The 25,307-nt window shown below is 36.8% G+C and overlaps 1 long non-coding RNA gene and 1 pseudogene across 2 annotated transcripts; both read left to right on the top strand.

The window, feature by feature from the left end:
* Positions 1-984: 984 nt before the first annotated feature.
* Positions 985-10,733, top strand: LOC130417506 (NACHT, LRR and PYD domains-containing protein 3-like; annotated as a pseudogene).
* Positions 10,734-12,744: 2,011 nt separating this feature from the next.
* LOC130417523 (uncharacterized) lies at positions 12,745-23,612 on the top strand. Of its 2 annotated transcripts, XR_008906187.1 has the most exons (4): positions 12,745-12,944; positions 13,640-13,786; positions 19,721-20,633; positions 21,091-23,612. It is a non-coding gene; the product is annotated as an uncharacterized LOC130417523 (long non-coding RNA). The 2 variants fall into 2 exon arrangements; XR_008906186.1 differs by lacking the exon at positions 12,745-12,944 and having other exon boundaries at positions 13,332-13,786.
* Positions 23,613-25,307: the final 1,695 nt, after the last annotated feature.

Here is a 25,307-nt window from a genome sequence, read left to right as displayed (position 1 = left end):
TTTACTCACTTTATGGATTTATTAAATAACTTTACTGCACATGGATCTGCTCTACTGTTTTCCCTGCTGCTAAAGAGTGAGAGACAGCCAGAAGTCAAGTTACACACAATTTATAATCTGTTCAGTGATTCATTACAGAACAGTTTGTGTCTTATTAAATTACAATTCATGTAAATATCTGTTAATTGGCTATTTATTACAATTCACATTCAGGGATATTTGGCTCCAGAAGCATTACACTAGAAAGTCTTAATGTTCTTTATTGACTCTTTAATGGAAAATGATCAGGACATTTATAACAATGTTAGATATTGATACTGTACAATTTTAGTGAAATGTCAATTTAAAATAGATTTTATATGGATGTTTTGCTTCTGTTAATTGGAAAATTATGTTTTTAAAATAAAATAATTTTATATCTGGAAATAAAGCTCTTAAATTGTCAATGATGCTTGTTAAAGTTAAGAATATATTATCATAAATTTCTGTTTACAGTATTTGTCAATTCTCTTAAAATGTGTATATTTCATCTGCATCTGGTGCGTTCTTAAAATGAACCTTTATGTTGTAAATATTTTATTACAGATTCTGCTGCTTTGTTCTTGTGTGAAACAAGTAAACTTGTACTTTGTAGCTGTTTTGTTTCTTCTACAAGAAGACTTCTTATATAATCAGCTGTTATGAAAATATGTTTTACCCCAGTTGGTTCCCTCCATCAGGGTACAGAGGTCACATCCATATGTTTGGTGGCTCCTCCTCCTCCACAGGTAGCTGCAGGTGAAAGTCAAACTATTACAGCAGGAGCCATTTTACAGTAAAGCCCTCGTTCAAGAAAATAAATAACAAACAAGATAAAAACACAGTAAGTATAAATAGTCTAATGTTTATTCAGTAGATTCAATATTGTCTTGCTCTGAACATCACATTAAGTTTATTGGTTGAAGAACTGTGTTGGAAGTATTGTGTTATGTTTAGAATCAGGAAGTGTTTATAAACTCAAAACATTAAAAGTGACGTTTTGAAATGTATTTTCACTGTTAAAAGATCAAATGTTGAGCTCAATGTTGTGGACAGACTGATCTGAGAGAAGTGTGTATTTCTGAGATGACACATAACACATCAGTATTGTGTTTACATGTTCTGACACTGTGTGTTCATCATGAATCTCCCCAAAAAGATCAAAAGGTGAGAAAAACAGAAAGATTTGAATAAACTAAAATAGTTTTTATTATAGCTGAAAAATGTTAGTCTATAGTTTAGAAGTTAATTACTTTTTTTGTCAAATTTGTTCTGACAGATGTAAACGTTTGTAATTAATAACTTAGTTTAGTTTAAACGGTTTTATTTATTATTTGTGGATTTATAAAAATGAAAATGTATACACATTTAAACATTTTAATTTTATGAATTATTTGAAAATATGTTTTATCATTGATATAAAGTATTATTATTGGCTGAAATTGTTCATACAAGAGTTTTATTTAAAAATGCATATCACTGAACATGAAGTAAACTCTGTTTAATGTTGTTTTAGTTTAACTCGTGGAGAATCTCCTAAACCCAGTTGTGTGTCTATGAAGAGTGATGAATCAATAGGTCTTCCACTTACCTTCAGTTCAGGAGACTGTGATGATACAGATGTGAGGTGAGAACAGTCTGATGTTTAGACAGGTAAATCACTTCATCATCTTTATTCTCTGATCTGAGTCTGTGCTGTTGATGTTACTGACAGATACACACATTAATACATGTGTTCACTGTATGATAACAGATATTTCATTTATTCTTCAATTACAGTAACACAACAAATGGATCCTTCAAAGGGAAGCACATGGATTCTGTTTTCCAGGTGAGTGTCTGTGTGTGTCTGCGTGTGTGTGTGAGTGAGTGTGTGAGTGTGTGATGTAGATGAGAAATGAATGCAAAGCAACTACTTTTGCTCTTATTCTTTTCATATATACACTAAAATTTTTAATCAATTTTATAGTTGTTTCATTGTTTCTTAAAAATCTAAAGTTTTTGTGATCTTAAATCATTTGCATTTCAAAGATACATTTTATTTCTTAGTCAATAATTTAATGTAAAGCACTTTGAATTGCACTTGTGTATGAAATGTGCTATATAAATAAACTTTCTTGCCATGCCTACTGTGAAACAACCGTTTGTATATAAATATTTATTAGGGATTTTTTTACAGTACTTTCTTTTCAAAATGTTTGTTTTTTTAGTATTTTGCTTTGATTAACAATAATTTATTGTACATTCATTTCTTTTACACTCAATATAATGTTCATTCACGCAGTTTATTCAGAAATGTAGATGCTCTTTTTAAATCATTTGAATATTAATTTTATACAAAAATATTTTCATAAGCCCAAAAACAAAGCTGTATGTTTAAGGGACATTTCATGAGATTCTTTTACTTGCGGTCGTACTGCAGCTTTACACAGATTACTGTTTTCATTACTGGTGATTATAAAACATGTTTAGATGTCTAGTTTCAAACTGATTCATTGCAGTAAGAAATCACAATCATATTGAGTTTTAATAGATCTCAGTGTGTTATCAATGCTGATGTGTGTTTGACGCTTTGTGAATCATTTGAAGGCAATATATGAATTACAGATAATATGATTTTGTTTCTGTAGTTTTGATGTGTGGTAATAATGTTTAGATGTGTTATAGGTTTCATCAAATGGGGTTTAAGCAATTTAGAAAAACTGTGTTCACTAAAATCAGCATTTAAACCTTTTTCTACCCTTGTGAGATAACAAACTCCTGTGTGTTTGAACAATGATTTCAGGAACTTGAGCACAAACTCGTCTCTCTGATGAAGAAAGAGCTGAAGATCTTCAAGAGTCTACTGAGTCCAGATTACCCATCATGCTCTGAGAGAGAAGAGGAGGATGATGAAGATCAGATCAGAGTCAGAGAGATGTTTCTGAAGATCACACTGAACGTCCTGAAGAAGATGAAGCAGACAGACCTCGCTAACAAACTACAGACCAGTAAGAGATTCATGAGTTTATGTGGATTCATTTTTTATTTGACATTTCATGCATTTAACTTATTTTGTTTTACTTTACACAACAGTATTTGCCCCTGTATACATGAAGAAACACAAATCCAGACTAAAAGAGAAATTCCAGAGAATGAATGAAGGAATCTCAGCTCAAGGAAGCTCAACACTTGTGAATGAGATCTACACAGAGCTGTACATCACAGAGGGAGGGAGTGAAGACATCAATAATGAACATGAGGTGAGACAGATTGAGACAGCATCCAGAAGATCAGAGACACAAGAAACACAAATCAAATGTAATGACATCTTTAAAGTCTCACCTGAACAAAACAAACCCATCAGAAGTGTGCTGACTAAAGGAGTCGCTGGAATTGGAAAAACAGTATCTGTGCAGAAGTTCATTCTGGACTGGACTGAAGAAAAAGCAAATCAAGATCTTCACTTGATATTTCCACTTCCTTTCAGAGAACTGAATCTGATCAAACAGAAAAATATCAGTGTGATGGATCTTCTTCATCAGTTCATCACAGATACAAAAGAACTGAGATCAACAGACTTTGATGATTATAAAGTTGTGTTTATCTTTGATGGTCTGGATGAGTGTCGTCTTCCTCTAGATTTCTCAAAGAATCCAAGTTTGTTTGATGTCAGAGAATCAGCGTCAGTGGATGTGCTGCTGACAAACCTCATCAAGGGGAATCTGCTTCCTTCTGCTCTGATCTGGATCACCTCTCGACCAGCAGCAGCCAATCAGATTCCTACTGAGTGTGTTGATCTGATCACAGATGTACGAGGATTCAATGACCCTCAGAAGGCGAGTATTTCAGGAAGAGAATCAATGATGAGAGTCTGGCCAACAGAATCATCACACACATGAAATCATCCAGAAGTCTGTACATCATGTGTCACATCCCAGTCTTCTGCTGGATTTCAGCCACTGTTCTCCAGAGAATGTTGAGTGAAGCAGAGAGTCAAGCACAGATCCCCAAGACTCTCACTCAAATGTTCACACACTTCCTGATGTTTCAGATCAAACTGAAGAGTCAGAAGTATGATGGGAAATGTGAGGTAGATCTTCAGCAGGCTAGAAAGAGTCTTGAGTCACTGGGAAAACTGGCTTTTCAACAGCTGGAGAAAGGGAACCTGATCTTCTATGAGGAGGATCTGAGAGAGTGTGACATTGATGTCAGAGAAGCGTCAGTGTACTCAGGAGTTTGTACTCAGATCTTCAGAGAGGAGTTTGGACTGAACCTGGGAAGGTGTTCAGCTTTGTGCATCTGAGCGTTCAGGAGTATCTCGCTGCTTTATTTGTGTTTCTGTCATTTCTTCAGCAAACATCAGGAACCATCAGCAGATTGAGATCAAATATGAGTGATTTACTGAAGAGTGAAGTGGACAAGGCCTTACAGAGTGAGAACGGACACCTGGATCTTTACCTCAGATTTCTTCTGGGTCTTTCACTGGAGTCCAGTCAGACAATCTTACGAGATCTGATGACACAGACAGGAAGAAGCTCTGACAGTAAACAGGAAATAGTCGAGTACATTAAGAAGAAGATCAGAAAGAATCTCTCTCCAGAGAAATCCATCAATCTGTTTCACTGTCTGAATGAACTCAATGATCATTCTCTAGTGCAGGAAGTACAAACATATGTGAACAGAGGAGATGAGTCTAGTCTTACTGGAGTCCGTCTCTCTCCTGCTCAGTGGTCGGCTCTGGTGTTTGTGTTACTGAACTCAGAAGAGAAGCTGGATGAGTTTAATCTGAGGAAATATGATCGATCAGATGAATGTCTTCTGAGGCTTCTGCCAGTGATCAAAGCATCCAGAACAGCTGAGTGAGTCATTTAACTGCTTTTCACCTGAACATTTAACAGTCATATTACTGTAACAGTGATCAGTTAATGTTGTGTACATGATCAGAGACATCATTTAAAATATGAAGGAATTGTTCACTGCATCTAAAGAGTGAGAGCTGCTCTCTTGTGTTCTGGCCTTTTATTTATTTATAATTGTCTGTCAGGGTTCAGTTCTTGCAGTAATTCTCTATCAGGTGCAGATTTTTCTTCAGATGTTGTGCAAACAATGTCTCTTGGTGTGTTTATAGCTTTGTGGTTTAACTCACTGTTGTGTTGTTATTTCTCTTTCAGTCTGAGTCGCTGTAATCTAACAGAGAAAAGTTGTTCATCACTGGCGTCAGTTCTCAGATCAAACTCCTCAAGTCTGACAGAACTGAAACTGAATAACAATAAACTGAAGGATTCAGGGGTGAAGCTGCTCTCTGATGGATTGAAGAATACAAACTGCAAACTGAAGACATTACAGTAAGCAACCAATATACTTATATAATCGGAACGAACTGCTCCGCTCCAAGCTGGCCGCGTCGATCCGGCATGGGATGTCGGGAGCTCTTACGTGGAGTCTAAAGACCGCAGTCTCTAGCGTCTGTCGCTTCACTAGCTTGCCTATGTTAAACTTAAACATGTATGTATTTTGTAAATAGAGGTCTTCAGTTGATCAGAATCATCTTTATGTGTAAGAGACTCAACAGTGACTGTCAATGACTCTGATGATTTAGATTCATACAGTATTATCATGATACTGAGATCATCAAAAAGGGACATAATTTGATATATTGATGAATAATAATTGAATAATATATGAATTAATTGAAATATGTTAAATAAAGTATAATTAATAATTATATTAAATAATTGTACTTCTTATTTATCGTCTAAATGTTTTTTACATCATTTTATTTATTTTCTTCTCTCTTCAGTCTGTATAACTGCAGTATTGGATCTGAAGGTTGTGTTGCTCTGACTTCAGCTCTGAGATCAAACCCCTCACATCTGACACAACTGGATCTGAGATATAATAATCCAGGAGATTCAGGAGTGAAGCTGCTCTCTGATCTACTGAAGGATCCACACTGTCAACTACACAAACTACTGTGAGTTACTGATTCCATTATAATTTTGTTTATAAACTCACTATTAATAATCACAAGGGACTGTCAAGTATTTTTGCTGTTTATGTTTTGTTGTTTCACTCTTGTTCTTGTGTAAATTGTATGTTGTTAAAATATTTGTATTATGTTTTCTCAGTGATAAACTCCTTCTTCTTGTATTACAGTTTTTCTCGATTGCTAAAACACAATTTCTGAAACCTTTCTCCATTTCCTGAAAACATTTAATACAAAACCTCATCTTCAAGCACTATTTACAAAACCTCTGACTCCTCTAGCAAAATGAAACTTTCGCCTCAAAACTTTTTTACCTGAGTTCAAAATCAAACACTGCTCTCAAATCATAAACACAGTGATCAAAATGATATACATTATCAAGCAGTCAGTAAACAATACACCAACAAATAGAAAACACATCTTTCAAAACATATAGTTCTCAGGGAGAAGTACATTTTTAATCTAAAAAAATCTTATTTTTCCTTTGTCTTTTGATGAATGAAAACATGTTCTATGATAGTAGCTCAAAATTGATCAGAAATTACTACTCTGATTTGCTCTTTGCCACTTTTTTTCGTTCTTCCTCCTCCTTGTACCCCTATGTTTATCGTACATTACCCTGCATCTCACAAACTTGTCCCTTGTCTCTGTGATACTGTAATTCTTGTTCTTTGTTGATATGAACCTGCAACCAGTAAAAATCTATTGAGCAGTCAGTACTGTTACAGTTTTTCTCGATTGCTAAGACACATTTCTTGAAAGCTGCTCTCCTTTTGTCTAAACTGTGAACACAAAACCCAATTTTCAAGTTACATTCACAAAACCTCAGACTCTTTTAGCAAAACCATACTTTCACCTCAAAACAGTTCAATCTGTGCTCAAAACTGAACCATGTTGTCAAATCGTGCCCCGAGTCAATCAAAATTAAAAACACTACGGAACAGTCACTAAACACTACGTAGAAAAATAGAAAACATAATGCTCAGGACACGAGGCTGGAGAAATAAATGTTTATTGTTCACTGTAGGCTAAATGCATGTTGCAAAACAAAAAAAAACAGTCCATTTAGCACTCGTACAAAAAACAAAACAAAAATCTTGTGCATTTACACGTAGCACTTGTAAAAACAAACAGAAATCTTATGCCTTTGAACCTTGTGTACAGTAAGCCCATGTAAAAATAAAGTACAAAAATATACAAATAAGTGCATTACTCAGCCACAGCATCATGTCTCCGTACTGGGCCAATATACATGCAATACAAGGCCTATCAGTTAGACCAACCCTTCATTACAATACAACAGTACATTGATACATTGATTTACTGAAACATATATTTACTTACGGTATACTGTGGCACAGTATATAGTATGCCATGCAGTAATTGCTGTCAACATTTACATACTGTAATATAATGTAAAAATAAAGGTAATTACCTGTTCTCTTCTCTAAATCTTTGCATTATGGTGGACACAGTGAATCTACTGATGTTTGGTTGTACCATTTTTCCAGCCTCCCTCATGCTCATACCATAGACAAGAACATGGTCAATCACAGTAGCTCTGATTTCATCAGATATTACTGTTCTTTGTCTTCGCTGACCACCTTGACCACCTCGACCTCCTCGACCTCCTCGACCTCCTCGACCTCCTCGACCTCCTCGACCTCCTCGACCTCCTCGACCTCCTCGACCTCCTCGACCTCCTCGACTTCCTCGACCTCCTCTCACACACACTCTTCCTTTTAGATTTCTATCCACTGTAGGGCCTCACAAAACAGTGCTCTCTGAACTGGCTTACTGTATATGTTCCCTCACATCATTAGCCACAAGTGTGATCTATTTTGAGTTGTTCTGTTCAAATGGTGACACCTGTGCTTTAATTGTGTTTGACTTTTGTCACCTCTGCTTACCATTATGCAGCACGGGTGCATCACAATGAAAATGTGTTGGCAAGTTGTGTCTCAGCAGGTGAAAAGTGTTTATGTTTTTGCCAAAAGAGGGATTGATTTAATCAGTGGGTTCAGGCAACTAAGCATTTGGTTCAGACAACAGGGTTTAGTGTCTTAGCAATTAAGAAAAACTGTATTCTCATGTGTTCATTGCTGAAGTTCACTGTCACTCATAGACGTTGTCAAGGTTTCATTCAAAATTAATGAGATCAATTTGTATGGTTTATACAATTTTAACCAAAATTGTAACTAACTTATGTTGTTATTTCTCTCTCAGTCTGAGTGGCTGTAATCTGACAGAGAAAAGTTGTTCATCACTGGCGTCAGTTCTCAGATCAAACTCCTCAAGTCTGACAGAACTGAAACTGAGTCACAATAATCTGAAGGATTCAGGAGTGAAGCTGCTCTCTGATGGACTGAAGAATACAAACTGTAAACTGAAGACATTATAGTAAGAAAATCCTTAAACTAATAATGTTAAACAGTGATTTAATTTATTATATATTGTAAAAAGGGACATCATTTGATAAATTTGATGGATAATAAATAATTTATTCAACAATTTTACACGTGATTATTGTCTAAATGTTATTTGCATATATCATCTCTCTACAGTCTGTCTGGTTGCAGTATTGGATCTGAAGGTTGTGTTGCTCTGACTTCAGCTCTGAGATCAAACCCCTCACATCTGACACAACTGGATCTGAGATATAATAATCCAGAAGATTCAGGAGTGAAGCTGCTCTCTGATCTACTGAAGGATCCACAGTTTCAACTACAGACACTACTGTGAGTTATTTATTATTTCTTAAACCATTTTATTCATAAAAACTATTACCACACTTTAGGAGTTGCACAAACTGCCCATGCACAGACTGGTCGCGGGTCATGTGGGCTAATAAATATTTTGACGTTTTCCTAAAGTCATAGGCCGTCACAAACAAACTCGACACATTTTTCTGTTTTATCATCTATTATTGCACATGACACTTTCAGTCGACTTGCTGTAAATGTAAGTGAAGTTTAGTCTGTACACGCTTCAGATCTGAAGTAAAGTAAAGCTGCTGTAGAGATCCACCTGCTGCTCTTTTACTGAACAGCCCCTTTACCACCGACATCATGCTTTAAAATAGTTTTATTTTTGTTTTATTTAGTCAACGCGACTTTTATCACATTATAGTCAACCTCATAAATCTAGCTTGTTCAACAGCTACCACACTGTAAAAAATTATAGATAAAAAAATCTGTAATATTAAACCCAACAAACTGTAGGACAAACTTTAAAGTTTACTCAACTTTGGGAGAAGAAGTTTTCATAACTCAGTTTTCTCAGTGAAGTCACATGTATTTCAACACACGTGCACACACAATGTTAAATGAATCCAAACTTCAAATGAATCTGAGTAGCCTACATGTCTGAGTTTACTCAACTAAGAAAATCAAGTCCCCCTAACATAACTTTCTTCTGCAAAACACCAAAAACCGTTGGTAGTCATATACTTCTATTGTATGGATACAAAACCAATGACAAGACAATGGGGACAATTTCTTTTTCAAAATATCTTCTTTTGTGAGAAGAAAGTAATACAGGTTTAGAATGACACAAGGGGTAAATTATTCATTAATTTTCATTTTTGGGTGACCAGTAGTTATAAACCTTTATATATTTCTTTGTTGTGCTGAACACAAATAAACACAAGAGTTTGTAACTCAAGTGTGTCAACATTGACTCCCATAGAAGTCTTTTCATTTTTGGGTGAACTGTTCCTTTAAGAATCCAGTCAACAAAATAATCTTTATAAGGAACATTTTAGGACTAGTTTTATTCAGTATATTAAAAAATAGATTTTTTTATTTGATTTTTTACAGTGGACAAGTGACTGAAATGTTTTGTATTCACACTTGTGTTAATGTTGGTGTGGTAGCACTTCTTGTATTGGTGTTGATAATGACTGAGATGAGTGAATATTAATATCATATCTGATGTTTCTCCTCAATGTTTTACAGTATTGAGCCTCAACGAAAACGATCTTTTTACTGAACTTCATTCAGTAAAGATCATCTGTGCCTTTTTCTCTTTGAAGACTGTGACATCAACGGTGACAGCTGTGAAGTGCTAAAAGTGTCTTATTTGTAATTATTTAAATTTGTATAATATTCTGATCTCATATTCTGTATCATCATGTAGTCTCTGAGCTCCTAAAGTCTGTCTGGTCACTAAACATTATTTCATGGTCAATGGCCACCTACATTTTCTGCTTTAAAGTTAATTTAATAAAGAATTATCTTAAAATTAAATACTTATAATAAAATAATAGTTTTATCAGCAACAGACAAATTGATAATTAAATGATCGTTGACATAAAACAATATAATGACTTTTTCCATATGTGAGTGTCAATGGTGATGAATATTGATGTGTTTAAAACCTGGAGAGATAAAGAACAAACCCCTATGATGGACATAAAGGTGGAATGTTATGAAGCAGCAAGAACAAAGAATGTGATCAGACTTAAATAATATGTTTGATTGTTATTTTATTTTTCAAATGGTTCAGACTTTGATCAACATGAGCACACAGTTACACATCATACGTCTGACATGTGTCCTGTCTTTATCATGCACTGATTTGCAAAGCACAGAGATTCAGTGATGCAGCAACTACTCTAAAAGAAAACTGTAAATAATTGTTAGCATATATTGTGCAAAGTATTGATTCTAATATAAATATAAATACTAACAATCCCATGTGTAACAAAAACAACACTTTATTGATGGTGTGGAATGATCTCCACTAAGTGCAGAAGCTCTTCACAATGAAACCGTTTATCATCATTGTCACAATTTTTAATAAAAGATGTCATCATTTGCTACAATGTCGCCTTCCATCACTCTCATCTTTTGAATGAATGTTTTGCAGCACAGCCTCATATGCTCGCAGAAAAGAGTTCTAGGTATTGTATTTTCATATTAGCATCTTATACTACTAAAAGTGAATTATTTATAATCTCTTGTTTTATTTTAAATTAGCAGCTAACATCAGTTTAGTTTCACCACCCACCACATCTTAACTAATTTACTAATTCATTGACTATACACATAATGTATAAAAATATGTATTATTAATTTCTTCGAATATGTTTAAAAATAAAAATACTGGAAGGACAGGAGCAGTGTTTAATGTTGCAGAGTTAGAATTTTGACAGTATGTGGGAGTAACAGATGGAAGTTAAATCTGCATTAAGCAGAGATGAGAGTAACTTTAATGGCATTACCTTTATGACGTATGAACTGATAAAGCAATAAAATGTTGTGACTCAGTCTTAGTTTTTAATGGGTTTACGAGAACATCAAACATAAAGTATGTTATATAGAATATTTGATTTGGGGTGTACTCTGATGGAAATCAAAGCTGTAAATAAATGCTTTCAATTAGAAACAGGAAACTCTCTCGGTGTGTTTAGAGACTTGGAATGGCTGTACATGACAACTGTGAGACGCATTCTCAAACCGAGCGTCTTGCGTAATCACAAGCAGCTCTGTGAACTTGACCTCACACAGTCTGGCATATTCCTATCCCCTCTGGATGCGGACCTGGGTACCACATTTATGGACAAACTGGAGGAAAGTAGGCTAGCCCCAGACATGAAGGAGAGAATTTCTTCGCGTTGTATGGATTTTCTAAAAGTACTTGTAAAGCAGTACCAATTGCGTTTACCTGCTTCAATGGAAATCCTGAGCAAACTGGAGCTCTTCTGCCAGAAATCTGTTATGTCCACTACAAATAGGCCTGGAGTAAAGGACTTGCCAGCTGATCTTTTCTCGTGCCCCATTGGTACATTAGAAACGCAGTGGAGGAATGTGGCAACCGCAAACTTCTCTGATGATCAGGACATTGACAAGTTTTGGCTCGAAGTCGAAGCGTTTAAAGATGCAGGGGGGCACAAGTATTTCCAGGAATTGGCACAAGGTGCCATAAGACTTCTTGTTCTGCCTGTTTCCAATGCCCATGTTGAGCGGGCATTTTCCCTCGTCTCGCTTTTAAAAGATGACACTAGGAATCGCATGGGACTACCCTTACTCTCCAGCATCATGGATGTGCGCACTGGCCTGGTCAGAAATGGGTTTACCTCGGCAACATTCAAACCTCCCAGGCAGTTGCTGGAGAGATTTGACTCAACGATCTATTAATCAAACTGGTTGTGACTGTACAAAGTTGGTCCTATTATTAAATAGTTCTAGAATTGTTCTATAATAAAGACGTTTTCATCAGTTCTGCGGGGATTATCTATGTTAACTTCATATTAAAAGGTAAGCGTGTTTATGCTATTAGCCTACAGTTTTATTTTGAGGTACAATTCTGATGTTTGATCATTTCTGAAACGTAATAGCTGATATAGTGTCTAGTGACGATTCAGTGTATCATTCAGTCATTATTTAATTTAAAATTAAAAGAAGGAAAAAAAGAGAATTCATGTTGATTCGCCCAGTGGTCTATAAGTTAAATAATAATAATAATTTTAATAATGATAATGTAAAAAAAGTAATTAGTTGGTAATTAAGCACAAATTTGTAAGTAGCCTACTAATACAAAAAGAAAAGTATAATGAAATGATTTGAGAATTGGCCTATTAGAAAAGAACTGTAGTTCTGACAATAGTAGCACAAGAACAATAAAAAATGTTGTCCCCTTCTGAGATTTCGGATGTAGACCTTGTGTTTTATTAAAATTATCATTTATATTAAAAAAAAAGAAAAAAAAAGATGCACTGGATATACTTGGGGCGAGCCTGGTGCTCTCCAATGTGCGATTTGTTAGTCTGGTTGTTTAATAAGAAAAAAAATGGTGTGTTTTATTCTATAACAGTTTTAATAACAGTATGTATTTTGGGCTGGTATTTTTTTAAATGGGCGGGTTTTAAGCTGTAGTTGGGCTGGAAATCTTTAGTCCAATCTGGCAACACTGGCCATAAAACCAAAAGAAGAAGTGAACGCCATAGCAGACGACTGTAAGTTGTAACTTTCGAAATAACTAAAAGTTATGACAGGTTATGAGGGATAAGTCAATACGTACACGTTTGATTGACAGGCAACTGTATGACGTCAGTGTGAGTGTTCTGTGAGAAGTGTTCATACCGTGCGTGGGCATTCAAACACGAGTGCTGTTTATAGAAACTATGACGCGTAACGTTGAATATTTTGTTAAATAGCAAAACGGTAAGTTAAATTCACAAGAATACTTTTGTTGTGTCCGTTAACGTCGGTAAATTAAATGCTAATGCAATGCATTGTGGTCAATTAAGTGGTGCTGTTAATGTTTATGAAAGAATACTTTCTACTCTTTATTTCTTTCTTTCATATGGAGATTTTGTTGCAAAATGTATATATATATAATTCCAGTTACATATGGATCACGTGAATCTATGTTATATGAAGCATTGCATGCTGGGGCAGCAGCACCATCATATTTGCAGGATTGCTCTGTGATAGTCGTGTTGTTTTGGTACTTGCAGGTTTATATGTTTTTTTTGTGTAAAGCATTAAACTCTTAATAGAGAAGTAATATATAGAGATGGGAAAAGACAAAAAGAACGTTGTACGTATATTAACTGAAATCAAACTGTATTGTTAAAGGTGGTTATGTGAAAATTAATAAATGTATTTATTGATTTCGGCACATCTGTTCCTTCACATTATTTTACAGTTGAAGAGGCTAGTTCATCCAAAAGTAGGACTAACAAACACTAACAAATTCTGTGTGCAAAAATGGAGATTGTTAAAGAAGACAGTGAAGACATGAGCGATTCAGACCCATGCAAATTGAAAAATGAAGATACCGAGGAACAAACAGGTTGGTGTAGTTGATTTTCCATTAAAGGGGTGGTGCAACAGTGTTTCGTGCATTCTGACTTCTTTACCAGGTTAAATGTGCTGACTTCACATGCTCGAATGGGTCAAGTTGATTACTACGTGTGATCATGAAATTATGTTACGTCACAACGTTTCTTCGTCCTTTATTGGACAATTCTCAACCAGCGAGAGAGAGAGCACGCCCACGTGTCAACCAGCGAAAGGTTTGTGCTGCGTTCGGAAAGTTCAAACGTATTTATTTGTTCACTCCATATATACATGCTGGATATGACCTCGGTATTGCAGATCGTTTGAAACGGATATGTGAATCTGTCCTAGCGCTAAAAGATGCCGGTCATGAAGCGCACGCAGTAAGATAAACTGAGTCAAATTTCTGTGTTTTGTTGGCAATCGGTGTGTACGTGCATTAGGTAAACAACACAAACTTATAGTGAATCAACAGTAATGCAGGGATAAAGCGATGATGTATTGTGTGCTCGTGGTTTGTTGCTCTGCATAGTTGTAAGTGGTGATAACGTTTATGAAAGAATACTTTCTGCTCTTTCTTTCTTTCATATTGAGATTTTGTTATATTTATATTAGGGATTAGAGCTGCACGATTCTGGATAAATTGAGGATCCCGATTTTTTTTGTTTCAAATAGAGATTGCGATTCTTTTACGATTCTGAATGAGGACTAAAAGTAATACATAATTTACTAGAGGTTCTGACCAAAAAAAATTTATTTAGGTGTGTAATATGTTGGACTTTGCTTCAAAATTACTACATATTTCATGGTTAACCTACGGTAACTATGGTGAGAAATAATTAATTGTATAATTAAGCGTCCGGGATGCTCGTGAGTGAAGCTGGTGCATTAAGCGCATCATTATGTGTCCAGGATGTGCATGAGCGAGATTTGGAGTTTGGTTGTGTAATAAACAGAGATTTATTTGTTAAACATTTTTTAAGTATCTGAGACCACATTTTGTTTTGTATGTTTTTTAAGGTTAATGAAGCACTTAATTACATTTAACAAAACATACTTTTCTACTTTTAAAAGTAAAAATTCTTAAGGAAATTGGTAGATTTTAATGTACTCATGGATTAAAAGTTTAAAAACAATATTTATGTAATGTAAGTATGATGTGCTTCATACTGTAGGGAAGTGTTTTTTGTCCAAAGTACTTTGATAAAGTACAGATATTTCAAAATGAAAGTAAACATGCTTAAAAAATATCCACCTCTTGCAATAGAAGATAAAATATGCAACTCTACTTTGATCAAGAAAAACAGTGCTAGTATCGGATCGGATCAGGATCGGTATCGGCAAGGAAATAGTAGTATCGGTGCATCCCTAATTTATATATATTATTTAAGTTACATATGGTTCATGTGAGCCCTGCGATGGGTTGGCACTCCATCCAGGGTGTATCCTGCCTTGATGCCCGATGACTCCTGAGATAGGCGCAGGCTCCCCGTGACCCGAGGTGGTTCGGATAAGCGGTAGAAAATGGATGGATGGATGGTTCATGTGAATCTATGTTATATGAAGCATTGCATGCTGAGGCAGCAGCACCATCATCTTTGGAGGATTGCTCTCTGAAAGTCTAGTTGTTTTGGTTCCTGCAGGATTGGTTTGTTTGCAAAACTACTCTATAGGTGATTAAGATAATATGAGATTGGCAGAAATTGCATGTGTAACATCCCCTTTACAGTTTAAGGCACATTATGTAGATTCCACCGCTAGAGTCCGCACATTCAAAACCATAGATATAAATAACTAGATGCTGCATTAGCAGCAGAGGCATTCTAGCAAATTGTATAATTTTATATATATATATACATACACGGTGGTGTGAAAAAATGCTGGCCCCCTTCCTGATTTCATATTTTTTTGCATGTTCGTCACACTTCAATGTTTCAGATAATCAAACCAATTTTAATATTAGTCAAAGATAACACAAGTACATTTTTGTTTTTATAATTAAGGGAAAGCAATATTCAAACTATGCATGGACCTGTGTGAAACCCCCTAAACCTAATAACTGGTTGGGCCACCCTTAGCAGCAACAACTGCAATCAATCGTTTCAATAACTTGCAATGAGTCTTACAGCGCTGTGGAGGAATTTTGGTCCTCTCATCTTCGCAGATTTGTTGTAATTCAGCCCCATTGGAGGGTTTTCAAGCATGAACCGCCGTTTTAAGGTCACGCCACAGCATCTCAAAAGGATTCAGGTCAGGCCTTGGACTAGGCCTCTCCAAAGTTTTTTCTTCAGCCTTTCAGAGGTGGACTTGCTGGTGTGTTTTGGATCATTCTCCTGCTGCATAACCCAAGCTCGCTTCAGCTTGAGGTCACGAACAGATGGCCGGAAATATCTTCTCCAGGATTTTTCTTAGACAGAAGAATTCATGGTTCCATTTATCACAGCAAGTCTTCCAGCCCTGAAGCAGCAAAACAGCCCCTGACCATCACACTACCACCACCATATTTAACTGTTGGTATGATGATCTTTTTCGGAAATGCAGTGTTACGTTTACGCCAGACGTAATGGGACACACACCTTCCAAAAACTTCAACTTTTGTCTCGTAAGAGTATTTTCCCAAAAGTCTTCAGGATCATCAAGATGTTTTCTGGCAAAACTGAGATGAGCCTTTATGTTCTTTTTGCTCGGCAGCGGTTTTCGTCTCGGAACACTTTTGCCCAGTCCCTTTCTTATTGTAGAGTCATGAACACAGACCTTAACTGAGACAAGTGAGTCCTGCACTTCTTTGGATGTTGTTGTGGGGTCTTTTGTGACCTCTTGGATGAATCGTCTCTGTGCTCTTGTAGTAATTTTAAAACTACTCAATCAGCCTCAATTTCTTTTAAACATTGTATAGATGTTTTTCTTTATCAGGGAGAGGATAATGTCATCATCTACCGCTTTTATCTCATATAGACGCCCAGCATTGTTTGTTGCTGAGCTCAGGGGTGTGTTGGTTTTTCTAAGAATGTACCAAATTGTTGATTTGGACACTCTTAGGGCCCTATTTTCAGAATCTAAGCGTATGGTTTACAGCGCACTGCACAGGTGTGCTTAGGGCATGTCGGAATCCACTTTTGCACGGGTTGTCTCGATTCTCTTAATGAGTAATGGGTGTTTTTTGGGTGTAAAATCCATTTTACAAATGTGCATTACTAACAGACATAAACACGGATATAGGCATGAACATGGAATCAGACTGCTTGTATATGACAGACAGGTATGTAAAGATCAGCAACCAGGTGTTATTACGTTGTGAGTAGCAATTTCTAAGTATTGTTGCACTTAGAACATATGAGAAAACACTGAACTCAGCGAGAAAGACACTGCTATAACTTTCTTTCGTTGTAATGAATAAGCTCTACAAAAATTATGTCGGTCACAAGTCTTCTGAACTGATTGGATGCGTTTACCACTAACGTTATGACACAAAACCTGTCTTTGGACCAATGTAAAAGCTCAGGATTAGCTGCCAGCATGTAAACAACAGCCGCTAACATGCTAAACACATTATTTTAGAAAGGTGATTTAAAAACGGTGTGTAATGCTTCTTCTGGAGATGAAGCTTGATCGCGAACAGCTGGTACCGATCCACTCTTGAGAATATTTTTATTGGCGAGACCCATGCTATACTGACCCGCATTGACTTGCCACGAACCCGGGAGCTGGAGATATATTTGGCGGAAGGCTACTGGCCGGAGCCTGGAACTGGAGCTTCGATTTTTCAACCTTTCCGGCCACCGGGAGCTAGAGCTCTCGACCAAGGTGTCGCATTGACTCATGGTCAGCATCGTTCGAATGCCCTGGCAAAGACCTTTCTAAAGACTCTTGGCTTGTTTCTTTAAGTCTTTCTGGACCGGAGATACGAACCAGAGAATGTTAGTTTGTCGATACGAAAAAAGTGTTTCTTCCCTGGACGCAGATTTCACGGCATCACCTCGGCCTCCTTTTGTGTTCCATTTTACATCCAACAACAGCACACATTAGTTGTTTCTTAGACATTTTTGTCGCTGGCTAGTGGCAACATCTGCTCTTGCCTGAAAAGGGCTTGCAGCTTGTTTCTGGCGGAAGGTGGGAACTACGTGTTCATGAAGCGGAGCCTGTGTGCGGTCATGGGCAGGCGTAAACAATGTGACATCAGAGTGTAAGGGGATCCCCAACAGCCTTTTTTGTGTCACTGTTGTGGTTAAAAGGAGATTACAAAAAGAAGAATTGATGGATTTGTATAATAACAGGGTGTTTCTGCAAACATACTGGCAGCTCAATTTCTGGTAGATAAACATTAAACGACTTGTTGAGGACATCGCCACATCTACCCTCAGTGCTGAAAGCATTAAGGGGTCTGGGGGCTTAGAGGTGGGCGTCGTAGGTAATGCAATGATAATGGAAAAAAATAATTTGTATAAAACATTCAGGCATGTAAAATTGTATGTATCAACAGTCATCAAATATATGCACATGAAAATTTCACGCAGCTCCACTGGCGGAAGATTGTCTGGCTGGACCCAGTAGGCAGGATGAGGGGGTAGTTTCGGATGGAGAAGAAACTGTGGAACAACCATCTAGGTTTAGGGAAGGGGCGAGGCGACCCAGAGCACGACGTGAGAATGTCAGCCACGGAGACCACCCATTCCTGACACTCCAGCAGGCTGGCTTCAATATGCTGGAGAGGGAACTGGGTAGACTACATCACAGTTTGCGTCGCGTGAACACCCGCTTGAGCCGCTTGGAGATGTTGCTGCTGCCCCTCGGACGTATCGCAGACAGTATGGAAAGGCTCGCTGAATCAGTTGAGGGTATAACACCTGCAACATCTCCTGCAATAACTCCTCCATCCCCCAGATCTTCTCTGTCCACCCGATCCATGTCCACGGTCCGCTTTTCTACTCCAGGACCCTCCCGTCGCCCGTCCAGCAGTGGTGCTTCCCGCCTGTGAACCCGAGGAGGAAGAAGAGGACCAGTTTAAGATTGATTTGTTTATTATTAATAGAAATGTTTTTATTTCTCATTAAAGCTTTGGTTCTCATTAAAATGTTTTTTCCCCTAGTTACCTAATTTACATTAGGTAATATGTAAAATTATAAGGGTTTTAATTGCTGAAAGTTTGGATACATTATCACTGTAATTTCCAAAATATGCAAGTTTTTTAAAAATAATCGTTTACAAATATGCAAAAAAAGGTTTACACTTTAAAAATAGTTTACTTGTAACAACCAGCAGTTAAAGAATTTACAAATGGTTCAAGAGCCGAAACGTTTCAACAACTAGGGAAACGCCGTTAGTTTTTTGATAAAAGGCTCATTTTATAAAAAAAGGTACGAATGCAAGGTTTGCACATGGCCATTAGATCCTCTGTCTCCTCCGACTTTCAGTCCTGTGGCCGAGCAGGTACTCCCTTTGGCTGAACAATTCTAAAGTATGTTACATTATAAAAACACTGACTAAATACACATATTAAATTTAGGAGTTCAACAAGTGATGTTTTGCTCAAATTACATGTTCAGTGGCCAGTCAGGTTTGAGGTGGTCTATGACGCAGTCTTTTTTCAGTTCCTCAAAATAGCAAAACGGCAACAATGCGCCTGAGCACACCTCTTTTTTTAGACAACAAGCCCATGGGCGCACAAATGAGCGCAAATGCATCTGTTATTTAAACAATGCTGCGCATGAGCCTGGGCCTTGCACCGGGTGTACAATAGGGCCCTTAATGTTCTTTCTGATGGTTTTGTTGTGTTTTTGAAATTTAACTTTGGTCTGTTTCACCTTGAAGGAGTTTTTAAAGTCTTATTACAATTAAATCTTTGTTCTTTATCATGGTTTGATAAAAATAATATGTGGGGGTTATAATGAAAACGTTTTAGTAAAGACTGTGGGAATTTAAGTGCTGATATAAAATGTTCTTGCTACAGGATGTGTGGAATGTGTGTGGGGGAGCAGCCTTGTTTGCAGAGATAAGAGGAGGTCGCTGAAGAGCAGTTGGAGCCTCAGAGTATGTGGATGTAGATAACAAACTGAAATGTAGAAACAAAGCAAGATGGAATGTGCACGCACACACATAGCAATAGCAGACCACTTAGAAAAGACAGATGTTGGGCAGAAATTGGGTGTGGGTCTTGTCATGTGATGTTTTGCAGGAATTAGGAGAAACAAAGGAGTGAAAGCTGATTGGACAAGCACCAGGCGAACACCACGCCCAGCAGAAAGAAGAGACACGTCGACAAATAGTATAAATATGTTGTAAAACTGTTTTTCTTGGTTGTTGGTGTTGGACTTTAAAAAATTTCCTGCATGTCCAAAAATTGGAGAGAGGCAATTCCTAATCAAACTGAGGTTTATTAATCAGATTAACAAAAATACAGCGCGCTGGGTTGCTGGACAACAATCCTCTGTCCTTCCAAGGAACAACAACCCCCACAGCACATATTCACAGCATTTATTGTTAGTTCACGCCGATCTCTCTTCTGCCGGGGGGCCAGGATCCCCCTTGCCTTCACCAATCACCAACTTCTGCCTTATCTCGTTCCTGTAAAACACTTCTGAAACAACATTCCAAATACCTCCCCCAAGCCCCTAAACAACTGCAGCCGAAGATGCCTTTTCACCCCCACAAACTCACATTCCTTTGTTGCAAGCACTTCAATATCAGCACATAGCTTGGGTATCAAATGTATGCATGTATGCACATAATGTGTGTGCCTTAATGAAAATGTTTAAGCAGAAGCTGTGAGGGGTTTCTGTACTGAGATTGAAAGTGCCTGCTACAGGAATGTGAGTGGGGGTGATAAAGGAAGTAGCTGAAAGGCAGTTAAAGACTCAGGATATGTGAGTGCAGATTATGAGGGATTTAATCATTTATGTTTAATCATTTAATCATTTATGTTTAATCATTTATATGTTATGTTTAATCATTTATGGGTGTTATTTTCCTGATTGCGTGAAGTGTTAAAACTATAGATATCGTAACGTGTGAAGAACATGTGGAGACATGTCGGGCATGTCATCCCACAGTTTTCACTTGGAAAATCACATGGTGTTCACACAAAAATGTTACAAAACAAACATTTCACACGTGATCACATGTGTCTTTTCTGTAAGGGAAAATCCGTAATAAAACTGTTACTTGGATACATTTACAAAAAATTTGCTTCTGGACCTAACTATACGTTTAGCATTTGTGTAAAATTGTGTATTTTTTATTTAATGGTTAGAGAATAACAGAAAAGATCTTGTAGTGCATAAAATATCACATAAACTTACATGTTTTCTTGTTTCATTTTAGACCTGGTGGGGCTGAAAGATGAAAGTGATGAACTGAAGGGACTGGAGGAGACACATCAGTATCAGAAAGATCATAATTTCAAAATGGAAGAAATATCATCCGATTGCTCACAGATGACAAATACAGAGCAAAGGACGAAAGCAAGAACATCGTTTACTTGCCCTCATTGTGAAGATGTTTTTGCATTGAAAAGTGACTTTGATTTGCATCTAAGAATCCATAATGGAGAAAAGATGTTCATGCCCTCATTGTGAAGAGGGCTTTGCTTTGAAAACAGACTTTGAGCTGCACATAAGAGTCCACACTGGAGAAAAGATTTTCACCTGCCCTCAGTGTGGAGAACATTTCTTGTACAAAGGACATCTCGCGCGTCACATAAGAACTCACATTAAAGGAGGACGCCTATACCCGTGTGTTCAGTGTGGAAAGAGCTTTAAGCAGAGTGATCCGCTTCATGTCCACATGAAAATTCACTCAGGAAAGCGCCCATTCCCGTGTCCTCAGTGTGGAAAGAGTTTTATACAAAGTGATGCACTTAAAAACCACATGAGAGTTCACACCGGAGAGCGCCCGTTCCCGTGTCCTCAGTGTGGAAAGAGTTTTAGTGAGAATGGTGCGCTTAATGAACACATGAAAATTCACACCGGAGAGTGCCCGCACACGTGTGTTCAGTGTGGAAAGAGTTTCGTGAGAATGAGAAAAAGAAAGCAGGCATGATGACAAGAAACATTCATGAAGATCGTGTAAATGCCTTAAGGAAGAACTTTTAGTGGATGAAAATGTTTGCTGAAAGAAAATAAACATTGTCAAAACTTGTCGGAGGAAGCAAAGACCTTTTTCTTTTCACTGCGAATTGATTGGATGTGTAAAAGCAGCTGATGCATTGTTATTGAAAGTGTAAATTTGCAGCAGACTGACAGTGGAAGGGGAGGAGTCAACGAATGCTACGATGGTACATGAATAAAAAAAAATTATAAGCTATTTACTATAAACGCTGCAATATTTCATGAACAAAAAGAATTGTCATATTTTATTTCAATGGGACTTTAACTATTTTTAGCCAGAGATATGATACCAAAGTCTGTTTATGGACGCCGTGCCACTTGTCGGCCATGTTTTTAACGGCTCTGGGCAGTTAATAGCAAGTCAACAGTGCTTGCAAAGGGGAAGGCAGATATTTTATTATTCGCTGGCAAAAATCACAATTAAACGCCATCAATCAATAACTAAACCTGACATGAACTGTACCATAACTTGGGTTTGATGAGCTTAAATTGAGCTTACATTTTCGAGATGGCTTCATCTACTGTGCATGCGCACAGGCTGGCAAGCGCCTCACAAGAGCCCCGCCCCAGAATATGGTCAGTCAATTCTGATTGACGATTGGCTCGTTTCACTGGGAGGCGGGACTTCCTTCGCTTGAGTGGCACCATTGAGCGTTGCATTCCCCCCGATTTATTGTAATGGCAGTGGCAAATCTTGTTAATATTAATATCTTATACGATACTGAAGAACAACATGACCTTAACCATCTGCTAATGGAAATATTCAACTGCACCATTACAGTATTACTATATAAAATGCTGTAATATACTATTTTACACTCATCTCTGCATGTCATTTCGTCAAAGCACAAGATGTTACTATGGCCTTAGTTTGCTATGTCGCAAACAAGACACGCCCCCTCATACCCATATGGACTCAGAAATGTAGAAATAAATAAATGTCAAAAGACAGAAATACATATATTTTAACATAAATGCATAAAAGAAATACAAATTGTACAAATGAATACATGTTAGAATAAATAAATAACAATATGAAATTGTTCATTAATTTTTATATTTTTAGAAAATTAATTTCTGTATGTATTTATTTATTTTCGCTTTTTTTACATATCTTAATGGTTAACTTTTATTTTATTTTAAGTTTTGGCAGTACTGGAATTCCATATCATAAACCTAAAACAAAGTTACTTACAAAATAAGCCTTTCTATGCCATTCATACCAGAACTACTTGTATCTTTGTTGTTCAATGTGACCATGCTTGTAAAAACCCAGCTAATGTCTATTTACTGTTTTCTGCACAAAATCATCCGTCAGAGTATCCTGTGAAAATATAATGACAGTATCTTCCATATTGACTGAATAATACCATTTTAAAGATTGAAATTAATCGTTGATTATCTAATAATTCATTCAATTATAATACTTTAGTCTGGGTTTTCACAGGGTCACAAATGTTTTCATGCTGATCAATAATTCCAATGCTAAATGTAGATAAACATGTAGATATGTTATGGTTCATAAAATATCACAGATCTGGTTAAAGGTTGGAGACATACTAAGTCCAGTTTTTAAGAGTCTACAAGTGGAGCCCCTGGATCAGTCCTCAGACAATGTTTGCAAATATTGTTAAAGTGAATGTTCTCTGTCTTTGTCAGAATGCATATTTTACATTTTCTAATGGGGAAATTATGCAGATGTTAAGGCTTTTTTAAATAAAAGGCAAGTTTAACTTTTTTATATTGTTTGATTATGGAAATAGAGAAATCTGTGTCTTCCTAGAGTGATGTATGCCTATTAGAGTCAGTGAAAGAGCGCTGGATAGTACAAACTGGAGAAAAAGCTTTCAAGTATTCATATTGTGAAGAGTGGGGTTCCTGGAGACAAGTCACACATGTGTGAAAGAACTCTTCACACCCTTCAGTTTACATATATTCCTAGCACTAGCTCTACTCTCAAACTTTCTTACATTAACCAGAAACATGATACACATTAACTACATTTTTACTACAGTAATTTCTTGACAAACACATCAGACTAATTAATGCGATATTTTATCAGAAAATCTGATGACATTGTACAGTTGAAAGCAGATGGGAATTATAGTCAATTTTCTTTACACTCCGTTACAGTAGGGGGCGCTAAACACCTCTCAAGTTGGTTCCCATTCCGCAATAAAAGTAAAAGAGGAAGAATCCCTGAGAGAACGGGAGAAGAAATCTTTAACTGCTGCTGGTCTTGGTATGTATTTGAAAACGTATCTTAAACATGTATGAGATGACAGGATGTAAAAGAGAAGAACATTATTTCGCTTTTGATTGATTATCTGCGTGACGTCAGAGTGAGCGCGTCGTGAAAAGTAGTGATAGCGAAGCATTCAACAAAACTGTATCAAAAAAGTTTTTAAAATCAGGGCTCGACTAGGACCTCTGCTGTGAAGGAATGGATGACTTTAACATTAGTTTTTATAATAAAAGAAAAATCGATCATTTTGACCTAAATCATTTCTTTTTGGCAATTACTACAAATGTTGTCGTGCTTCTACATAACATGTTTTGATCCAGGGCTACGTGTTTTTGTTCCAGCGATGTACCAAATAACGTTCCATTGACGTAACTAGGACGTTGCTGGGACGTGATGATTACTTCCTAAAGACAAACCTGTGAGTTGCGTGTCCAGGATTTTATACTCGGGTTCTGCAAAGGGGACAAGAGCATAATGAGGGGTTTCGCAGTTGCATTGTCGGTATTAGGAATATTATAGATTGCTAGTTATAAATCCCTATATTCAGGTTCAGATCATTTTTCTGATCAGCAAAATGGGTAATCTTTTCATTTCACTTATAACTACATAAAAAATCCAGAGGCTGTAGGCGATGATTATGATGAAGACTTATTTTAAATAATAGTTAAGGAATAAATGGTGTTCACAAAGTATTTAAGGAAAAGGGGAATTCTCTCCTGTACTTGTTGTTTCAAAGCAGTTTAACCATAGTCACAAAATAGTGCCTTAAAGGGGTCAAATGGCGTGATTACATGTTTTTCTGTGTCTTTGTTGTATTATAAGTTGCCCATGCATGTATTAAATGCGTAAAATTGCAAAAATGAAAGTGTCGGAACAAAAATTAGAGTTCAGGGCTCGCACAGCCAGGGATGGGCAGTATTTCAAATACATGTATTTACAATACAAAATAGTATTTTAAAGCCTTTGGAAAAATCTAATGTAATTTGTATTTAAATACATTTAAGATGAGTATTTTTGTATTTTTAAAATACTCAAAATACTTTGAGCCAGTCAACCATTTTATCAGGGTGTTTTCGTGCATCAACCAACATAATTTAGGCCAGACACGCCCTTCCCCCAACATTCATGCACGTGAGCTTCAGCTGTGGCTACAACCCAGCATTGGATCTGCGACTTTTCTGGAATAA

The sequence above is a fragment of the Triplophysa dalaica genome, chromosome 3, assembly GCF_015846415.1.
Source record: "Triplophysa dalaica isolate WHDGS20190420 chromosome 3, ASM1584641v1, whole genome shotgun sequence".
Taxonomy (NCBI): domain Eukaryota; kingdom Metazoa; phylum Chordata; class Actinopteri; order Cypriniformes; family Nemacheilidae; genus Triplophysa; species Triplophysa dalaica.
The sequence above is the reverse complement of the archived record's forward strand: the minus strand, read 5'-3'. Positions and strand labels throughout refer to the sequence as shown.